Here is a 22366-nt window from a genome sequence, read left to right as displayed (position 1 = left end):
TACAGAACGTTCTGAATTGAGTGATAGGGAAATTAAACTGTTAGATGAACTTATCGAAGAATCGTTCAGGAAAATGCCGGAAGGCTTAGGGTGTACAACAATGGTGCAACACAAAATTAGAACGTCGGCGGAACCGATTAAACAACGGTATTATCCGGTTTCTCCGGCAATGCAGTTACATATAGATAGGGAATTAAATGAAATGTTAGAGGCAGGAGTTATTGAGAGATCGACAAGTGCTTGGTCATCTCCAATACTATTAGTTAAAAAGAAGGATGGCTCCTATAGGTTCTGTGTGGACTATAGGAAGCTAAATAAGAATACAGATAGGGATGCTTATCCACTACCATATATTAACGCGATTTTAGATAGACTAAGAGGTGCGAGGTTCTTGTCCTCGCTCGATATTAAATCCGCGTATTGGCAGATTCCTATGGAAGAGGAATCGAAGCCCTATACTGCCTTTACGGTACCAGGGAGGGGCCTTTTCCAGTTTAAAAGAATGCCTTTCGGGCTTCATAATTCACCTGCGACTTGGCAAAGATTTATCGACACAGTTTTGGGTGCCGATCTTGAACCATTCGTTTTCGTCTATTTAGACGACATCATCATCATTGCAGATAATTTCGAAAAACATCTGGAAATTCTTAATGAGGTGATGAAAAGGTTGAGTGGAGCGGGGTTAAAAGTCAGTAGGGAAAAATGCAATTTTTGCATGCCATCTTTAAAATTTTTAGGGTATATAGTGGATCGGAATGGTTTACATGTAGATCCAGAGAAAGTGGAAAGCATGGTTAGGATCCCAGCACCGAGGAATGTAAAAGAGGTTAGGAGTTTTATAGGGACTGTTTCATGGTACCGTCGTTTTGTACCAAATTTTGCCGAATTACTCCGGCCTTTATCAGACTTATTAAAGAAAAATAAAAAGTTTATTTGGACTCAGGAATGTGAGGGTAGCTTTAGGAAGGCAAAAGAGTGTCTGGTGACAGCACCTATACTCACTTGCCCAGATTTTAAACGACCTTTTGTCGTTCAAACAGACGCGTCAGATTTCGGTATCGGTGCAGTACTTTCACAAAACTTCGATGAGGGAGAAAAGGTTGTCTGTTACCTTAGTAGGTCTCTAAATAGGAACGAGAAAAACTATAGTACAACAGAGAAAGAATGCTTGGCTGTACTTTGGGCCGTTGAGAAGTTGCGACCGTACATTGAAGGAGTTCGATTTACGGTTGTGACGGATCATTACTCCTTGGTATGGTTAAGCAATCTTAAAGATCCGCAGGGTAGGTTGGCCCGATGGGCAATTAGGCTTCAACAATTCGACTTTGAAATCATTCACCGTAAGGGCAAGGACCATGTAGTCCCGGATATGCTCTCTCGGGGAGTGCCACAGTTGGGTGGTATCTCAGATGAGGATTCAGACCCTTGGGTGAAGAAAATGATTTTAGCGGTAAATACAAATCCCCTTAGATACCCAGCCTGGCGAGTTGAACAAGGCCAGTTGTTCAAACTCGTGAAGGCGAATCATGTGGTAGTTCACGAAAACAATCAAGAATGGAAGAGAGTTATAGGGAAAAATGATAGGCTAGCTGTTTTACAAGAGAACCACGATAGTCCATTAGCAGGACACATGGGCGTTAGGAAAACCTTTGCCAGAATTGGGGCGAAGTTTTATTGGCCAAAAATGAGAGCCGATATAACTAAATATGTTAGGAGTTGCAAAGTTTGCCAACAAGTAAAGCCGGTGAATGAGAAACCAGCTGGATTAATGACGGAGAGGATAGGTATTAAAGCACCGTGGGAAATGATTTGCATTGATTTGGTAGGTCCACTTCCGAAGTCGAGTAGGGGTTTTATCTATATCCTGACGGTGGTAGATTACTTTACTAAATTTCCACTGCTGTTCGCTTTGAGGTCGGCCACTGCAAAGGCCATAGTTAGGGAATTGGAAGACAACGTATTTCTTTTATTTGGCATCCCTAAAGTGATCGTGAGTGACAACGGTCCTCAGTTCCGATCAAAGGAACTGAAAACGCTTTGCCAGGCGTACGCGTCACAATTAAAATTTACAGCCCATTATCACCCACAGGCGAATCCTGCGGAGAGGATCAATCAGATCCTAAAGACGACGTTAAGGGCATACGTCGCAGAAAACCACAGAGTGTGGGATTTACAGCTCAGCAAGGTGGCGTGTGCTATTCGCACGTCACAACATGAGGTTTTAGGTGTTTCACCTTACTACGCGAATTTTGGGAGGGATATGGTGACTTCAGGTCGAGAAGAACCATCTTTACGAGAAAATACTGAGAACTTTCAAGATCCTGGGGAGATCGAAAAAAGATTCAAAGAACTCCGAATCGATATTGAAAACAAATTACAAGCAGCATCAAAAAGAGCTGCTGAGGCCTACAATCTTCGACGGCGTGATGTTCAGTATCACCCCGGCGACCTGGTATGGCGTAGAAACTTTACTTTATCGGATGCCGCGAATTACTATGCTGCCAAATTAGCACCGAAGTTTGTCGGTCCGTTTGAAATTAAAAAACGTGTGTCACCTTGGACGTACGTGTTAAAAGATATTAATGGTAAAGAACGCGGAACATGGCACGTTAAGGATCTGAAATCGTATACCGAATACCGATGCATCCGAAGAGAGTAGTTTAAAGTAGTTTTTTTGTAATTATCTCTAATGTAACATTTTTGTCTTTTGATATTTTTTTTTTTGATGGAACATCCTTTATCTTCTTTTCCATTACCTGGGTATCCTTTAGAAAATGTGTTACAGAATTGTTAACACATTTTCTAGGAGGTAAGGGTGGGATTTGTTGCGGTAAAATTTACCACAACAAGTTTCACTCACCTACTCTATATCCCGTTCCCTTTTAACCTTCCGTTTTTCGTTGTGGCTCCAATATATTCTAAGAGTTCAGTTGAATCCTGTCTTCCATCAGTCAGTGTCCTGCTCTTAATATATAATGGAAAAGCAACCAAAATTAGGTGTGGACAAAATGGTACATTTGTGCGACGGGCGGTCCACAAAGTGATTGCTGGAAAGACAGACGGTCTGCACGAATACCAACCAAGGTGACAGACAAGTGGTCTGGTCACACCAAAACCAACAAACAAAAAGGGGCACGAGTGACACTTGGTCCTCGATTGCTGATGTTACTCATATGAGAATGGCTGCATGCCCAACATAAATCAATTTCGTTATGTAAAAGATGGAACGTTAACACGAGTCCCTAATCCCCTAGTCTGCGCGAAAGTCCAACGACAAATAGAGTAAAATCGCGAGATCAAAAACCACTGCCAACTTCCACCCTCCGATAGTTAAAATAAACATTTTTACATAATTGTAATTTCGTACAAAAAAAAAAAGAACGCGTTAAACACTTGAGTTTCGTGCGACTTATCAAAGTTTCTCCAAAATTATGGGGGTGTTAATAGGGTGGCTGAATGCAACCATTGAATTCCCGCTCACTGGAAGAAGTACTAGAGGTCGGCGAATTCAATGACAGTGGTAGTGCATAAAGCTGGGGTGAAACGTGCGAGTAGGAAAAGTAGTGGTGTCTCAACTGCGTTCGCTCACTCTTGCAAATAAGCTAGGTGAAGCTGAATTAAAACGCGATAGAGACCCACACTTTCTGATTGGCCGAAAGCATGTGGGAATGGAAGAAAAAGGAGAGGTCATCAAGGCAAGGTGAAAGCCTGGAAGATCACTTTTTTGCGAGATAGAATCTGAACCGGAGGTTCAAGAAATTGAAAGAAAGAAAAAAAAAAGGAAAAACTTTGAGAAGTTAAGAAATTCAAGTGTTGTTGGAAGTGAAAAATTTTAAAAATTTTGATTAAGAAGAAGAAGAGAAAAAAAAAGGATTGAAAAATAAAACAGCTAGGAGAGGGAAGTTGGCACTTTGGCAGGATATCCAGAAAAGATAAGTATTTAATTGGTGTTAAAAAAGTAGAATTCCTTTTATTTGTCGTGGTAATAACTATTGAGAATCGTGTTATAATCGTTGGACTTTCGTTTCGAAAAAGAAAAAAAAGGCAATTCCGAGAAAGCGGAACTCGCGTCCCGTAATTAGAAATTTTCTTTGTCCAGTAGGGACAAAAGGTTAACGGTCCATCTTCGGTGTCATACACCAACTCTTTGTTCTTAAAAATTCTTAAAAGATCTTGGGTTTTAATCCTACTTGTAAGGTTTCCCAAGCAAAATCGAAAACAATTAAAAATATTCCATCCATTTAAAACATTTTTTTATTTGTTCACAAATTGTTCTGGTCGGTTCCGCTCCAAAAGGTTTGTAATTTCCTTTTTTTACAAAAAAAATTACTGGCGCCCATCTTGTTCCTTCTAAATTTGATTTTATACATATTTCAAGAACACCCTATTCGCAACCCACTATCAAATTAATTTGATAATTTCGATTAATAAAATTAACCTTGTTCCCAATTAATTAAACCCACCCCAAAACTGAGCTATCGGGCGACAGCACTGCTTTTGCTGTCTGTGAGGAAATTGACGAACAAACCTTTTCGCGTCTGACAGTTGTCTTTGATTTAGATAAATCACAAATAGGTACTACTCGTGCGCGTCGGCTACCTATTTTATTCAATTTTAATTCGTTTTCGTTTTTTTATTACAATCTTTTGAGTTTGCGGATAATCAATCCGCCATCGTAATATTCGGTTCGTTATTTTTCACAACACTTTGTCTCCCGAGATTGCGGGACCCGCGACCTTTGTTCTTTTGTTCTTTGGGAACTTTCCCAAGGTGACCTTTCTTTGTGTTCTTGGTGCACAACCCAATTGTTCTTTTTGTTTTTTTGTATCATCTTAAATTGTATAAATATTTTTTTGAAAAAATTCTGGGTTTTATCCCTATATCTATAAAGGTTTCCCAGATACAAAATAAAATATCTTAACCTTTCTAGGTGAAGAATTGATCTTGAAGTTTATTTTATTTTTTTGGGAAGTTAATTTTCGCTCTTTTTAATTATTTATCTTGATTGGTGATGGTAAGTACCATAATACTTCCTGGCGCCCATTTTCATTATTTTTTTTGCTACGCCCCTGTGTAGTGCCTTTTATTAATTTAATAATTAATTTCGATTTTATTAATCGAGTTCGATTAATAAAATCCACCTTTTCCAAACCCACCCCCAAACTGAGCTACTGGGTGACAGCACTGTTTTTGCTGTCGGTTGTTAAATTAACAAACCAACCTTTTTGGAATTTGACATTTGTCAATTGTTTTCAATAAGTAGGTATCCACTCGTGCGCGCCGGCTACCTACCAATTGTTATTATAAATAATTTCGTTTTGTTTTATTGTGTTTTGTTTTGTTTAATTTGCGGATCATTTTTCCGCCAACATAAATAATAAAGTAATATCATAATATAATTCGGGTTTGTTAATTTTACAACAATTGGCGCCCAACGTGGGGCTCGAACCCACGACCCTGAGATTAAGAGTCTCATGCTCTACCGACTGAGCTAGCCGGGCCAGTTATCAAGATAGGATACTGAAATGAAGTTGCCCAAAATTATTTTGCAATAAATTGATGTTTTTTCCCTTAGTTAGAATATACAAAATTTCGGGAGAGCGCTTTTAGGACTTAAAAATGTGTATATTGCTAAACTGTGTTTATATTGTACAATCGACACAAAGAGCGATCAACTGCTCATAGAATCGTAGAAGTACATTCATCACACAGGCATATAATTTGATGTTCTCCACCTGCCAAAACTTAAACAACAACCATGCAAACTTGTCATGCAGCTTAAAAAACACCTTATAATTATTTTTAGAAAATGTTTACATTTCAAGTTAAAAGGTAGTTTAGGGGATAAGGTGAGTCTTAAGAAAGTGAGGAGCTTCCCACTGCATCAGAAGTTACACATCAGTGGTCCTAAAGTACCGTGACATATAACATCTTTAAGTCAGGAAATGGATAGCCAAATTAAAAATTGTAGAACTACTTTTAAATGTCAAATTAGTTGGAAATTTGTGTTTGTGGTCTTGAACGCCGGAGTATTGATCTACTTTGAACTTGAAATAAGCAAACTTTAATTTTAGTCTTTGAAAAATTGTCAAGCACGAGTATATCTATTATGGTCATGTGCAAACAATATAAGAAAATTTGAATTAAAAATCTTATGATTCATTGAATCAACATTCGTTTATAGTCGTCATCGGAAAGACAAGGATGGAAATATAGGAATAAATATGTAAATCTGAGGGTACTGTCTTTAGCAAAACATTGATGTGGGTTAGAAGTTTCTGTCTATTTATAAAAATAAGAAAGAATTTAGCCAGCGTTTATTAAGTGTATAATAAGTTCTAAACCAACAAAGAAGAGATTAATCAATACTAAATCATTTTCAATGAGAGAGTTTGATGCCAAACTTTATCAAATTTCTTTGAAGTATCAAGTGCAAAAATCGATCTTTCTATAAACTTATGTAAATATTTGTTCCACTGGTTGGTGAGATAAACAATGAGATCACGTTCTGCTTTCGTTCTTCAAAATATTTTTTAAGCTGAAAATTAATCATCATTTTCATGACCGTGGAAAGAAAGGCCATAAGTGCAATTGGACGATAATAAGTGGTTGAGGAGGATTCACCTATTTAAGCGACAGCCTGGAAAAATGTTGTTTTCCATCCACTTGGAATGAGACCAGTAGAATAAGACAGAGGGAAAAGCTTGCTCATGTATTTGCCAGCGTTGAAGTACACCTTTTCAGAACAAAATGGAAACACTATCCAGATGACAAGATCTTTAAGTATTCTCGGAAATGTACGAGAGCGAAAGAAGACTCGCTCGCCCCATAGAATCGTATATGCTTTCAAGTTCAGGAGGAGTCATGTCCACTCATTGGCAGCATTGAATTAATAGCAAAATGTGCTGGAAGCAAATTGTCTTTCAACGCCTAGTCTCGAATTGGCCTGCTAATAATAATACAGACTAGAGCAAAAGGATCGAGTTATTATTCAACTTCTAATCTAAGTTAATTACTCTAGAATCCAAAATGTATCTATAGATTGGACTCCAAACTCTGCTACAAGGAGTCGAAAATAGAAGATTCAACATCAGAAAGCTATAGCTATAAAATCAGGACATACAATTCATGTTTTTTTACTCTCGCTTGAGTAGTTATTAAATCACTAACTTTTGGAAACGAGAAACTATTCTGAGGACAAAAAGTGAAATGTATTGATTTAGTGCATTGAATGAGTAGTGGTAACGTAGTTTCAATATCTGCGTGTATAAATTGAATAGCACAACATTTCCATCTTATTATTCCAAATGCGTCTTCTTTTGATACACAACAGTGAACATAGAGCAATTCCGATTCTCGTAAATTTTATTCTTGTTGTAATTTTTTAGACAAAGCATCAAGATTCCGCAGCCATTATATAAATACAAAACCTTTGTTGGAATCAACTTCTTCCGGTCATATAACTTCGAAGTTAACATTTTTTCTTTGTTTTTTTTTCCGATACCCCTTAAATAACTGACCGAATCACGAAACATACGCAGTAGGTAGAAGTATAAAGTTGAATTTCATTGAACATTTCTCACGTTCCAGCCATTTGATGTTTGCCAAAATTATAGAAACCTCCTTTCGAACTGACCATACCCTTGACGACCTGACCAGTGACCATACGCCATACCCTTTAAATAGTTCTATACTACTTTTCTCATACCACTGCCTCCGGCTTCGGAGTTTATGTTGAACAAAGAACAAAAACTTTTTTACAACATTATGTAACTTTAAGTCCAATTATATCTCAGTTTTCATTGGGTTCTTGGACTTCTTAGTATTTTTTCCCTTCAGACAAAAAAGAATAAGTCCCATGACAAATCCACAAACCAGAACTCAACTATGTAATTCAATTCAAGTTACATGCACCAAGAGAAAGGATAGAGCCACAGCAATGGAGTATATATGTACATCTTACATATTATATAGTCTTCGTGGCAACTTGTTGCAAAAGTGAATGTTTTACTTTTTTTGTGTCTGCTAAAAGAGTGCTGAATTTGACGATTTTTTATTCTTGCTGCGAGAAAAGTATACGTATGTGTGGTAAGAAAACGAAGCAAACAAAATGAGTCCTCTGTGGGCTAAGGACTATTTTGTAAAAGGATCACGTAGCACGAAAAATAATTCTCTCCTTGTTGATTACGACCGTCGTTGGAATTGTCGACGTCTTCAGAACTCAAGTTGAACAATGAACATTTGCATTATACGTACGTACTTACGAGTACATACATACATAAACGGATTTTCCAAATAATAGTTATTTTTCAGCAACACAAAATTTAAAGTTTCAGTTTAAGAACTGAAAGTTTGGTGGAGCATGACGAACAAAATCATGCAGAACAAAGGGCTAATAACTTACAACTTTTAACAGCTGAATCTGTAATGTGGACCTTGTTTTTTTCAAAAATATTCCAATACAAGAATAAATTTTGGAATACACGTTTTTGTTTAGCGAATTAAATTTTAATGTTTGGTTTTCTTTTTTGGGTGTCTATACTTCAACTTAACATTTTCCTTGAATGGTAATCAATTTCTTGCATCCTCACTTACACATGTTGACTTATGTAACTTCACTTTTCTAACCCGAAAAACATTAATTTTCGTTACCTTTAAACTTGTGTTTTCGTCTCAAAATATGATGTGTTCTATGTGCACAAAAGATATCAATCATTCATCTGCCACACACAATATAAATACACTCACGGTAGGCTACAGAAATGATATCTATTAAAATTCCTTGATGCCTTCATGATTTTGTAAAGTAAATGATTTTTAATGTAACTTTTGTAAATTGTCTGTCTGTGACTAGATGATGTCAGGCGAGAACCTACAGACGATAGAAATGTTAAAATGTGAGCATTTCATTTTATAAAGGGCTCCTAAATAACATTGAAGGCGTCGCGCGGCGTAACGTTGATGTGAGATAGGATTGTATATCTGAAATAATATTACGAATTGCAGATCGCTTATAAATATAATAATAGTTGATTAATTTTGAAGTTTGAATTATATTGAAAAATAAAACACTTTTTCGAAAATGAAATCATGTACGTTCTGGCCGATACTTTGTCTCACGTGGTCCATTAAGAAGGCACAATTTTGGTGGACTCGTTCAAATGGTATCTCGTGAATAACATGAGTAATGTTCTCTTCTAAAGCGGCAATAGTTGCTGGCTTATTCCTAAAAACCTGAGACCTAGAGAAAATTGCCAAAAAGTGTGATATCGAGCGATCTAGAGGTCAATTTACCGTAGAACGTGGTTATTAACGTGTATCACATCCACCCAGAACATTAACAAAATATCCGTAACAATATTCCTTGTGAGATAAATAATTTGAAGTCATATATAGTATAATCTTTTGTTCTTCTAATTCTTGAGTCGCAAACCACCCCTTATCAGTTTTTAGTTGATTAACTAAAATTTACCAACAATATTTTGCATGTGATGAAATAGTTTGCGTACTATTTTTTATAGATTTCAATTTTCAATTTACTACAAGTCGGAAAATACAGTTTTAATAGATGAAACTAGTTTGAAGCAATATCTTTAAGTTTTGAGAAGATATTTAACTAGAAAATCAATTTTTAGTAACTTTTATTGATGTTTTTTTTGTATGTTTTTATTTTTTGTACAAAAACTGTCAATTAGGATTTTCTCAAAATATGACCAGATGTTAAAAACTTTATTTTTGGTTGCATACACTTATTTTTGAGATAAAATTATTTATTGTTCGTAAGATATTTAAAGTTACAATTATTTTGTTTCAGTATTTATGATCTATAAAAAACAGTTAATTGATTTTTTTTTTCAAAATTATATCAGATTGATGTAACATCACAATTAAAAAAGAACACTTAATTAAAGTCACTAGCGTTATATTTTAGGTTAACCAAAATTTTCACTTTTTCTAATTTCTGTTTTAAAATAACACCCACTCAATTTTCAAGGACTTCTTTATTATTAACTTCCCATAGGAAGTTATTGTAATGGGTCCGATTTGTCAAATTGAAAATTTTGACATTTCTCGACGTTTCAAGGTCCCTAGAGTCCAAATAAAAAAATTTATAAAAGTTGATTTTCGACTCGAATATCTTTTCAAAACTTTGAGATATTGGTTTTAATTTACTTTTATCTTTCAAAAAATCTTGTTGTCAACATGCAATTAAAGTTTTAAAAAAAATCGAATTGATAGTTTTTTACAAAAAATAAAAACCTAAACAATAAAATTATAAAAGTTGGTAAAAATTGATTTTCGACTCAAATATCTTTTCAAAACTTTGAGATATTGGCTTTAATTTACTTTTATCTTTCAAAAAATCTTGCTGTCAATATTCAGTTAAAGATTGAAAAAAATCGAATTGACAGTTTTTGTACAAAAAATAAAAACCTAAAAAACAATGTATAAAAGTTGGTAAAAATTGATTTTCGACTCAAATATCTTTTCAAAAATTTTAAACATTGGCTTCAAAGAGCGTTTAAAACTCTGGAGGATCATAAAAGAACCGCCAGTGCCGCAAATAGTCACCGGGGCTTTTATTCTCGACGTTGGCTAATTTCCCGAAATTTTTTCCTGTTGCCACGCAGCTCCCCCAAAGTTTCCTTTTTTCTTCCACATTCTGTAAAAAAAAAGAATTAATTCTTATTTTGTAATGAAGTTGTATAAATAATATTACATACCAAGACCAAATTTATTTCCAAATGAAATATTTGTTTTGACAGCAGCCATCAGCCGTTTTGTTTACATTAATTTGAATGTTTGTTTAGTTCAACTTTGAATTGCTACTAGTTTTCTAGAGGTTTTATATAAAACTTGTGTTTTGCGAAAACTTGTGGTTCACCAAAAATTTATGGGAAAACTTGAGTTTTCGATGTAGGTTTTCTTCTCTTTCTTCAGGAACTTTGCATATAGTGTTTCGTATTTCCTCCACTTATTGAAAGTAGGTAGACCGTTTTGACGAAGTCTACTAGATTTATTATATTTTTTAAATACTCACTGTACTATACATGTAACTTTTAAACGACTCTATTAGATGCCTCATTCAAAGTGTGTACTAATGTATTTTAAAAGTTATGCCAATCTTTTGTACAAAATAAATTTTTAGGATAAAAAATTACATACATATATTTCTTCAAAATATAAGTAGACTCCTTTTCGAGGGCTGATTTTTGTATGAATCCAAAACTTGTTCCCTAATTAAGCTTAAGGTATAAAAATCAAATTTGAATATTATAATCATTGTGTGCTTCTATATTTATACACGTGTGAGTAAAGGATAATAATATGTTCTCAAGGGCAAAATACAGAAACGACTTAAAAAATATATAAAAATAAATGACAAAACGAGAGAAAATTGAATTTAATTTTTTTTGTGAAGGTATTTCTAGGAAATAGGATTTTTTCCTTGAAAGATTTTTATACACAATCCTATCAAACATGAATATATGTATGCACATACATACGTATACGTAAGCTAAAATGATTTGTGCTGCTGAAAACAAAATTTGGTTGGGTTCGAATAATAGATTTAAAACGTAAGCAATTTAGATACCTTTGTTTTTTTTTTATTATTTGAATAAGGTAGAAGATTTTATTTTAAATAAATCATACTGAAATCCAGATGGTTCATCATGAAGAAATACATAATAAAGATGAAAATACATATCTACATATGGAATTTTTCATATTTTGTAAGGACGAAGTGTTGTTTAAATTTAATATTGAAGGTTCAGAACTTAATTTGAAGACACGATGATAATATTAACAAAAATACTAAGATGCTGTTAATTCAATTTGTCTTAAAATTCTACATAATTTTTAAAACCAATGGTTTTTATAAGACACAATAACACCTCTCCACTTCGGTTTATCTAAAAAATGTATCACATGTCAAAGACTTCATTTTTTGATGCACGCAATTATATTGGATTTAATATTAATTTTTTGCCAAAATATTCAAGTTGACAGTTTTTTTTTGTTAAACAAAAAATTGAGTTAAATTTTATTCGAATTTATAGCAATTCGGTGTCACGCTACAATGTATTATATACGCTTTAAATGAAGTCACCAGCGTTATTGGTTCCAGAGATATTTTTGGGTCGACAAAACTTTGAAAAAAATGTTATAACAAATTTTTTTTAATTTTTGATGTTATTATCTGTATAACAATATTTTTTTAAGTCGCTTTCCTAACTGGTTCTGTAAATATGGCCGAATAAAAAAAAAATACCGTGAAATTATGGACGTATAGGAACGTACTATTGGCTTAGATTTCATTGAATTTGAACATTTCTAATGCAACAAATTGAACCGATTACAAAAACTATTTTGATATTTATTTATTTGTATATCAGCTGTAAATCAATTTAAACTTATAAATAGTATACGATATAAACATCGATTTAAGATACGATTAACAAAAGATATATTTACAAACGTTTGTGAACAAAATTAACAAAAAATTAGTTAAAATTAATAATGCATTAAAAATGGACTAAAATTAAGAATTAAAAATTTAAGAATGCAACAAAAAAGAGAGAAAACAAAAGACATGTTAATTAAAAGTTATCTGAATCAAGAAGCAAGGAAAATAAAATTAAAAATGTCGAATTTAAAATAATGTTCAGTTCAAGTTCGAGAAATATTCAAAACAAATTGCTTGAAACTTTCTGTTTTCCATTCTACCCCTCACATGACTGGAAAGGTTACTCCACAGTCTAACAGCATGAACAAAAAATTGCCTGCGCGATGTCAAACACGTACTCGTAAAAGTGGGTGATCGCAATAAAATGGAACGGCTAGAAACACAAATAGTAAGTATGTTACATAGATAACTTGGAGTCTTTTTAACAATCCATTTGAAGAGTAAAATACAACAACGATATTCAAAGAAAGCTACCAGATTGCAATTAAAAAGCTGACGAGCTTGAAAAGTGACATTGACCTGCGTAGGGTAAAAACAAACTGAGCTTTGCATTAAATGCCACCTTTAGTTTGTGAGCTGATTGAGAATCAAGATCAGGATACAGCTCACACCCGTATGTTATTATAGGTAGAACAAGTGCTTTTACCAGCTTGAATTTAATGTGGGTAGTTAGTACGGATTAGTAACAGATAGTCCTCTAAGTGAAGCATAAATCTTTGACACAACTGTATCGACATGGTTATTCCAAGTTAACCTGTTGTTAAAGACCAAACCTAAATCTCTAACTTAGACAATATATTCAATAATGCAATTATTCAACATAACGGGAGAGAAATTATCTGGGTTTGGTTTGTTTATTGAAATTGGAAGAGCTTCAGTTTTTTCAAGATTGAGTTTAAGTCCGTTCGGTGTCGACCAATCATATATAAACTGTAAATCAATGTTTATTTAAGAAATTGCATCCTTAATCATCAGCAGAGGGCGGATCATTAATGAACAATGAAAACAGTAAAGGTCCCAGTATTGATTCTTGTGGAACACCATTATTAACAGGGAGGAAATCAATGTTCATTTTAGATATTGCATCCTTAAGCATCATCTCAGGAAAACTTATATATAGAAAATTGCACATCATCTGCATTGATATGAAACTGACAGTAAGACAAAACAGAGGGCAGATCATTAATGAACAATGAAAACAGTAAATGTCTAAGGATTGATCCTTGGGGAACACCATTATTACCAGGAAGGAACAAGACATGGCTTGCATACGATTGGTCAATTATGAGTAAGTAAGTTTTTAAGTTGAGTCAGAGAAGCTAAATAGGGTCGTCAATTTATCACAGAGAAGATTATGGTTTACACAGTCAAATGCCTTTGAAAAGTCGAGTAAGGTTATCACAGTTGTAATTATATTGTTTAAAGCATGTCATCAGATACGTTGAGCAAAACTGAAACACAACTATGTCCAGACCGAAATCCAGATTGGAAAGGATTCAATAAAAGCTTGTCTTTAATATAATCTTTTATCTGATTACTTATCAGACTTTCGAAACCTTTAGATAGAAAAGATAGGATAGCCATCGGTCTTTACTCCATGCTCTTTCCTTGTTTTAGGATGGGGATGTCTTCCATAGGATGGGATATGCAGATGTCATTATAATGGTATTTTTAAAAATTAATAATGGATCTTCGTTTTATCAAATACGACAATTCTGCTTGTTAATCATAAACTTGATTATTTTTACAACTTTATTTACACGTACTTTTATAACTTCATTTATTTATTTTTGGTTACATATTTTGAAAACTTCGTTTTTTTTTTAAATCTTAATTATTTATACAATTTTCGTTATTTTTATAAACTAGATTATTAATAACCCCTTTGATAAGTTTATAACTTTGGTTATCATTAAAACCTTTGTTGATTTTACGACTTTGGTTATTCTTTCAACTTTGTAATTTGTATAAACTTAGTTATAATTCAGACATTGCTTCCAAATGCTCCACCGCATATTCCACCATTACAGTTGTTGTACCAATCAAAACTACGTGCCAACAAAAATAATGATGTTTCAAATCTATTTTGTAATTTGTTAATTAATTTTGAATTAAACTTTTGAACAACCGCAACCATTTACTTAGTTTAAAATTTACCTACGGCCGAAAGCACAACTAAATCGATTGTAAAATCAGGTATGTTTTCTTTTCATTTCTCGGAAGCTCTAAATCTAAACATACATATACTCGTACGTATAAACTAGCCGCTATGTAAAATATCCTGAATCTGACATACACTTGTGCACTACATCATTTATGAGTGCCAGCACGAATGCCAAGGATCACTAATTGTAAATACATTTCATACCTAGTTGTACAGTTGTTATTCTCATACGTTAACTAACATAGATCGACGTATGTGTATATTACATATTAACTGTACAGTGTACAGTTGCGGTCAAATAATTACGAAACTGAAGTTATCTTATTAAGTGTTTTAAGTACATTATTGAAGTAATTGAATTCTTTTCTATTTATTATTTATGATATATTTTTAAATATAACGTAATATTAAATAGCTGTTTGCCTAAATACGATTGCTTTTGTTTATCCTTTTTATAGTACAACTTGTGCATATCTTTTCAACATAGTACTAGTCTGCGTTGTATATGTCCTTATAATACCCCATGATATTTAAATTAGGGCTTTAAGCCAAAACTTTAGTAGAATTGGGTTCAAACCAAGACTTGACTTTTCGGAAGCACTGCTTCAGATTGGTATCTTTTTGAAATACAAATGGCTGTCAAGATTGTCCCTATTTAGATTTTATGTGTTAAGATAAAGGAAGTATTCGATCTTGTTTTTGCCGATAGATAATTAACAATGTCAGTTAACAAATCATTGTATCGATTTTTTTCCAATCTTGTTCTTTATTTGTGAAATTTTAAAATATTTTAAATCAGTGAACAAAAATAATTTTAAATTTGAGGCTTGTTTTGAATGCATAGGATATAATAGTCTTTCCTTGAATTTTTTACTTTAATTTGAAAAATAAATATAATGTTGGAAAAGTCAAAATTAATAATTATTAAAAGCATACGAATTTACTAGTAATTCAAGAAATAATATTGCATTTATAGAATTAATTTTATCGGGAGCGAAAGTTCGGTGTTCTTCACAAATTACACAGAGTCATTTGAATCGAATTTATAAAAGAATAGTTAGTGTTTTTGGTCCTTTGTATATATTAAAAAAAATCAATTGGTATTACATGCTCTGCGCAATACGTGGGTTCTACATATGCTTGAATCTCCCCAATGTACTTTCCTTGGCGAATATTTTAAATCTAACCACCTTAATTGTAATGGAGGATATACCAGGGTATGGTTGATATTGATCAGTAAGAAGAAAATATTTTCGAAATCGAAGCTGGTCTTATAAATTTAGATTGTGATAACAACCCCAGCCTTAATGGAGTTCCTAGAATCGCTTTAATTGTACTCTTTCTTGCGAGAGATGAATTTCGAAGTTGCAACCATCTTGTATAAATCCTGTTTACACAAGTCGCCTTGAGCAAGAAATATATAACTATCATGGAATTTGGAATATATCATCTATTCCAAAACATTTTAAAAACTTTAGTTTTTCTTTTTTACTCTAAGAATATTTTACCCAATTTCAACATGGCCTTTTTTGCAGGAAGATCAATAACTACCAATCTTTCATATTTTTTTAAAATGTAATTTTGAATAAATCTGAAGGAGGATATCAAATCAACGTAATTTAAACCAATTTTGCAAAGTCTTTCCACAGAGTCAGTCACAATATTTTGAAATGGCTAGTTTCAAACATAAAAGGTTGTATACAATTTGTATCAATTAATCAAAAACTCTCCAATACTGTAAATTTATCATCAGAAGAACCACAAGGTATCCACTTTAGTTCACTTCTCTTTCTTATTTTTCTTAATCACATTTCGTTCTTCTCCTTTTTGCAGATGATTGTAATATTCAATAAGATGACCTTTCTAGGCTAGAAGAATGTTGTAAAGTTAACTTTTTATTATTAAATGCCTCTTAATGTCATTGTTCTTCATTTGGTACCAACTTTTCAACAGATTTGTACCAATACAATATTGAGAACCATGTTCTAGAAAGAGTATTGAAAAAAAAAACACTTGATGTGGCTTTTGATTCGCAACTAAACTTTACTAGACATGTGGAATACATTGTAGCCAAAAGTAGCTCCATTTTAGGTAAAAAGTTACTATAAGGACTTTAAGGATAAATATACTTTTAAAACCTTATATTCACCTTATTTTTGGTTCATTTTAGAATATTGTTGTTTAGCGTGGAATCCTTGCTGCAACATTCAATCGAACAGAATTTAAGATACCTGCTTTAAAAAATTTACTAGATTTGTAATAGTGAAGTTAAGTAAAAGTCTGCGAAAGGCCAAGTTCAGTTCCACGGCGAAGAATAGTTTGCCTGGGGCTCTGCTGTACACTTTCACAGACCGAACCGATGTTCTCGGCCGATCTTGAGTTTAAATTTTAAAATTTTAAACTTAACCTTAAGAGAAATCTATAATTGGGTTTATTTAAACAAAGTCTTGGAGTTATTGAATTGATAGCGTTCCTTGATGAGTTTTCTGCCACAATAAGCTTAGCTTTTATTTTTACCCATTTAATTTAAATTTTAACTAAAATATGTTAAAAATATATAAAAAAAATAATTTGAAAACATTCCAATACAAATCATTGAAGAAAATAATTAACATTACTTCCATTACTACCGTGAGACCAATAGCTACAGATAAGGTGATGCTGAAAATTGTGAAAAAATGTGTTCTTCGTTTTCAGGCTTAATTATATGGCCACAACTGTATGAATGAAGTCGTCCAATTGTAACAACACACTATGATGTGTCGATATGTGAAGTGATGCATGTAAACCATGTTCACATCGGTATCTACATACATATAATATTTTGCCGCTGCTCACACTCAAACCAGCAGTGGTCGAGAACAAAAATTAAACTATTAAACCAAAAGATTGGCTAACCATCATATAGTAACCATGGTAAGCAAATTGATTTAATTTGATTTTTTGTTTTAATTTTATGAAATTGCTCGTTACATCGGTAAGAGTTCGTGTTAATCAATATTTTATGGGAATTTTACTTGATTGCCAATTAGGCCCGAACTGTTTTAATCGTGTGGTTAAATTAAAGTATCCAGAGTGTGATTAAATCACAAATCGTTCTGTTATACAATGTAACCAACAGCTTAAATTTGAACAAATATCTATAGACACTTATTTGGTTAATGTATAATAATGACCACATTAATAATTGAAATTAATTAACTCAAGTGTAAAAGTACAATAGGTTTTTCTTTAATAAATGAGACCAAATATACGAATATATCATTTTGCATTTTAGTCTTTAGAAGTATTTTAAATACGCACGAAATGGTTTTTCACCAGTTTTTTAGTGAAGTCTTAAAGGTTCCTGTATGTTTAGCAAAAATTCAAATTCTAGATTGTTAAAGGTTAAATCCATGATATTGTTAGCATTTAACTATTTTGAAGTGACTTATCGAAATCTTATTTAACATTTCGAACATTAAACATCAAATCTAGAAAGTCAAACATTGAAAACTATGCTTACACTTTGAACTCCGTACTTTAAACTCAAAATTTCGGACTTCAATTTTCGTTATTTATAATTTAAATTGCATGCCAGAAACTATTTTTTTAATGCAATTGAAATTTCAAATTTTACTTGTTTCGATATTTTATGGTTTCATTGGTAAAAAAAACAAATATTCCAATTGAATACAAAACACAACGACACGGTCACGAAGAGGCCTTGAATGCTTGAATCGTTTGATGTTAGCGAATTGAATCATAGATGTGTAGACCAAAGAAACTTTTAAGATACATTTAAAAAACATTCAAGAAACAGAGCAACATGAAATGTTACTTAAATTTCAGGAAATATTTAAAAAAAAACTTTTCTTGAAAGAAGTCCCATATGTTTAAAAACATTTCAGAAACATTACGTCATCTTCTTCACAATTTATATTTTCGGAAATTTCAGGCAAATTATTGGTTTTGGTTATGGTTTTCGTGAAGTGGATCCCACAAATCTTTTTTAGTTCATACATTTTTATCTGTTGGAAAACATCCACGTAGACATTTCGACGGCTAAGTCTCCGTCGTTGTACAGCTGATTGTTCCATTTTCTGCTACACTCACCGTAGATCAAGCGAAGAACTTTTTCCACGAAACGAGACAAGGTCCTTTCACCCTCTTGAGCAACATGCATTCTCCATGGTCATTCTGAACAAACAAACGAGTTTGGCAGGGATACCAAAACTAGACATGGCTCTTTACAGCTCGTTCCTTGAGATTCTATAATTTTACACTGAAATCGATAAAGAAATGGTGGGTGTTGATTTTATGTTCTTGGTTTTTTTTTCGGGATCTGCTTAAATGTGCATATTTGATTGACTGTGGACCTTCCTGGTTTAAAACCACAATGATAAGGACCTATCAGGTTGTTGACGATTAGCTTTAGACGTTCATACCTATTACGGCAGAGAAGATTTTGTAAGAGATGTTAAGTAGACTGATTTCTCTATAGTTGATACAGTTTAGGGGGTCTCTTCTTTTCAGAATTGGTCAAACAATACTGAGGTATTGTTTACTTCAGCGGTTTTGTTAGACTTCAGCAATCTTTACTTCGTGTAAACCGGAAAGATGGGATTGTTGACTATTGACGTCTATATTGATTGGATTATCCTGCTTGATTATGGAATTCGGTTCATCGTCACCGTTATGCAGTCCTCAGAAATGGTCCTTCCATATCCTCAGCATTGACTGAGGTTCGACTATGATGCTTCCACTTTCGTCTTTGCAGCCTTCGGTTCTAGATTTATGTACCTGTAAATTTTGTTTCACTTCTTCATCAAACTTCCAAACTTCATTCCTGCTTTTAAACCTCTCAACATCTTCGACCGCACGACATCTCTCAACATCTTCCTAAGCAGCACTTGTCCTTCTATGCATTGCTGCTTTGCGTGCCTATTGTTTGGCTGATTTGGACTGCCGACACTTATCAGCAAACCAGGGGTTTCTTGTTGGTTTTGGGTTGTGTAAGCGTAGCCGTTCGACGTTGTATCTTTTCCCAGCATCTCACTCCCTGTTTTGACTTGGGTCTGAAAATCAAAAGGGCTACTTTGTCTGCAGAAAGGTAGTTGTCCAAATCAATGTTAGATCCACGGAAAGTTAGGACACCCATGATGCTATCGTCAATCGCAACATGGTGAACCTGGTTGAAGGTAGATTGATCTAGAGAACTCCAAGTTCCTTTTTCGATGTTGAGATGTGAAAAACGCGTACTAGCCACCATGACGTTTTGCCCAGCAGCAAAATCGATGGACCTGAATCCGTTGTCTTATGTAATGTAATGATGTTTTCCCCTCCTAGCTTGGCATTAAAATCGCCTAAGGCAAACTTAGCTAGGACACTGCTCATATACTATGTCCAAGAGCTCGAAGAACATGTCCTGCGTGTTTTCATCCTTCTCTTCTGTGGGGCGTATGAGCAAATTAGGCTAATCTTGTCGAATTCATTGTTTTCAACAATTTGTTCAATTTGTATGGTAACAAAGCTGACACTGCTAAAGTGGTTACTGAAGACTTCGAAAACAACTTAGACGTTACTTTATTGATTCCATACTATTTCATGTTCTACAAAAAATAATTTGGCTCTAAAAAAAAAATTAAAAGTGGCTGGGATGCCACCCACACTTATAACTTCCCATCAACTTGCTTAAAAGTTTGTCTATATACTCTTACGCGTATCAACTTTTACCAAATTTGCTTACTATTTTTTGTAGATTTTATTTTTTATAAAAAAACGGACCGTTAGGTTTTTATATAAAAATTACTGAATATCGAAAACAATATTTTCTGTGAAATAAAATAAATTTGAAGCCAATATTTAAAATTTTTGAAAAGCTATTTGAGTCAAAAATAAATTTTTTCCAAGTTTTGGTATTGATTTTTTTAGAGTTTTATTTTTTGTAAAAAAACTGTCAATTCATTTTTTTTCAAAATTTTATCAAATGTTGAAAACAATATTTTTTATAAGATAAAATTAGTTTGAAGCCAATATTTCAAACTTTTGAAGAGATATTTGAGTCGAAAATCATTTTTAACCAACTTTTGTTAATTTTTTTTCGGTTTTTAATTTTTTGTAAAAAAATTGTCTATTCGATTTTTTTTTAAATTTTACTGAATTTTGACAGCAATGTTTTTGAAAGATGAAAGTAAATTAATGCTCATATCTTAAAGTTTTGAAAAGATATTTGAGCCGAAAATCAATTTTTACCAACTTTTATTAATTTTTTGTAGGTTTTTATTTTTTATAAAAAAAAACTGTCTATTCGATTTTTCTCAACATTTTTCGGAATGTTAAAAACAATATTTCTTGTAAGATAAAATAAGTTTGAAGCCTAAATTTCAAGTTTTTGAAAAGATATTTGAATCGATATTCAATTTTTACCAACTTTGAGTAATGTTTTTTTAGATTTTTATTTTTTATAAAAAACTCTGTCAATTTGATTTTTCTCAAAATTTTATCAGACGTCACAAAACTGTTGAGATGAAATCATATTTTAGTTGTAAAATTTTGGAGGTGACAAATTTTTTTTTCAGTTTTTTTGATTTAAAAAAAAAACGTTAAATGGATTTTTTTTTCAAAAAATATATTTCTTTGATATCACGTTATATATTAAATAAAATATAATTCAAGTCTCTAGCGTTTTTGGTTAGTAAGATATTTAGGGTTTACCAAAATTTTAAACTTTTTTTTTAAACTGCTATGGTAAAAACCCACCCACGCAATTTTCTTGAGAGTCCTTTCTGAATCTTTCTGGCTTGTTATCTGTATAACAACATCTATTTAAAATCGATATCTCTTCTGGTTCTTGAGCTATGGACGACGAAAAAAACGTCGCTAACGTACGGACATACGGACATACGAACGTACGTACACACGCACGCACAGATATTTTTCTAAAAATCTTTTAGTTCGACTCTAGGGATCGTGTGGAATGGATGCAAGCCTCTTTTCTTTTTGTTCAATTTTACTTAACTATTAGACAGAAACATAAAAAGTCCTTTTTTACGTCGTCAAATTGTTGGTCATGGACAGGAGTTTTTAGTTTAAGTCTAAAGGACACAATACTTTAAAATTTGAATTAAATTCAAAAGCTATTATTATTCCTAAATAGAAATCACTTATCATTTTGTCAGTCACATATTCGTTAACAATTGGTATAATTCCTTCACATTAACTGGAAGTAGACCTCAGGAGCCGCATTCTAAAATATTAATCAATTTTAAATGGAAAAGATGAATTACAATTTCACAAAAATACAATATAGAACAAAATGTATAAGTCTGTATAGAATGCAAATATGTATACTTTGTTAAAATGCAAATACTAAAAGCATATACATAGCTCAGACATAAGTACTGCATTATTATTTTGAAATTGAATAATACTTCTCTTTTCATCAAAATTCCCTGACAGCACATAAATATCTCTGAAAATAACTCATGCAGTGTAATGTTTTTGTTTTTGTTTTCTTTTTTTTTTTATTTTATTTTGGAAAATTAAAAATTCAAACACTCATCAATCCCTACCTTTGTTGGCTATATGTACATTCAATTTAATTATTTAAACTTCAATTTAATTTCATTTGTCATTTTGCTATTGTCAATGTTGACAATCAATATACACACAAACAAGAATGCACGCATAATGCATCCTTAATTCTGGTAAATAATATTCCCGATAAACTCAAAAAATCAGTTCAGCGATTC

At 32.8% G+C, this 22366-nt stretch overlaps 1 non-coding gene across 1 annotated transcript; it reads right to left on the bottom strand.

The window, feature by feature from the left end:
• Positions 1-5428: 5428 nt before the first annotated feature.
• Trnak-cuu (transfer RNA lysine (anticodon CUU)) lies at positions 5429-5501 on the bottom strand. The gene has a single exon. It is a non-coding gene; the product is annotated as a tRNA-Lys (tRNA).
• Positions 5502-22366: the final 16865 nt, after the last annotated feature.

Source organism: Eupeodes corollae, chromosome 3 (assembly GCF_945859685.1).
Source record: "Eupeodes corollae chromosome 3, idEupCoro1.1, whole genome shotgun sequence".
Taxonomy (NCBI): domain Eukaryota; kingdom Metazoa; phylum Arthropoda; class Insecta; order Diptera; family Syrphidae; genus Eupeodes; species Eupeodes corollae.
The sequence above is the reverse complement of the archived record's forward strand: the minus strand, read 5'-3'. Positions and strand labels throughout refer to the sequence as shown.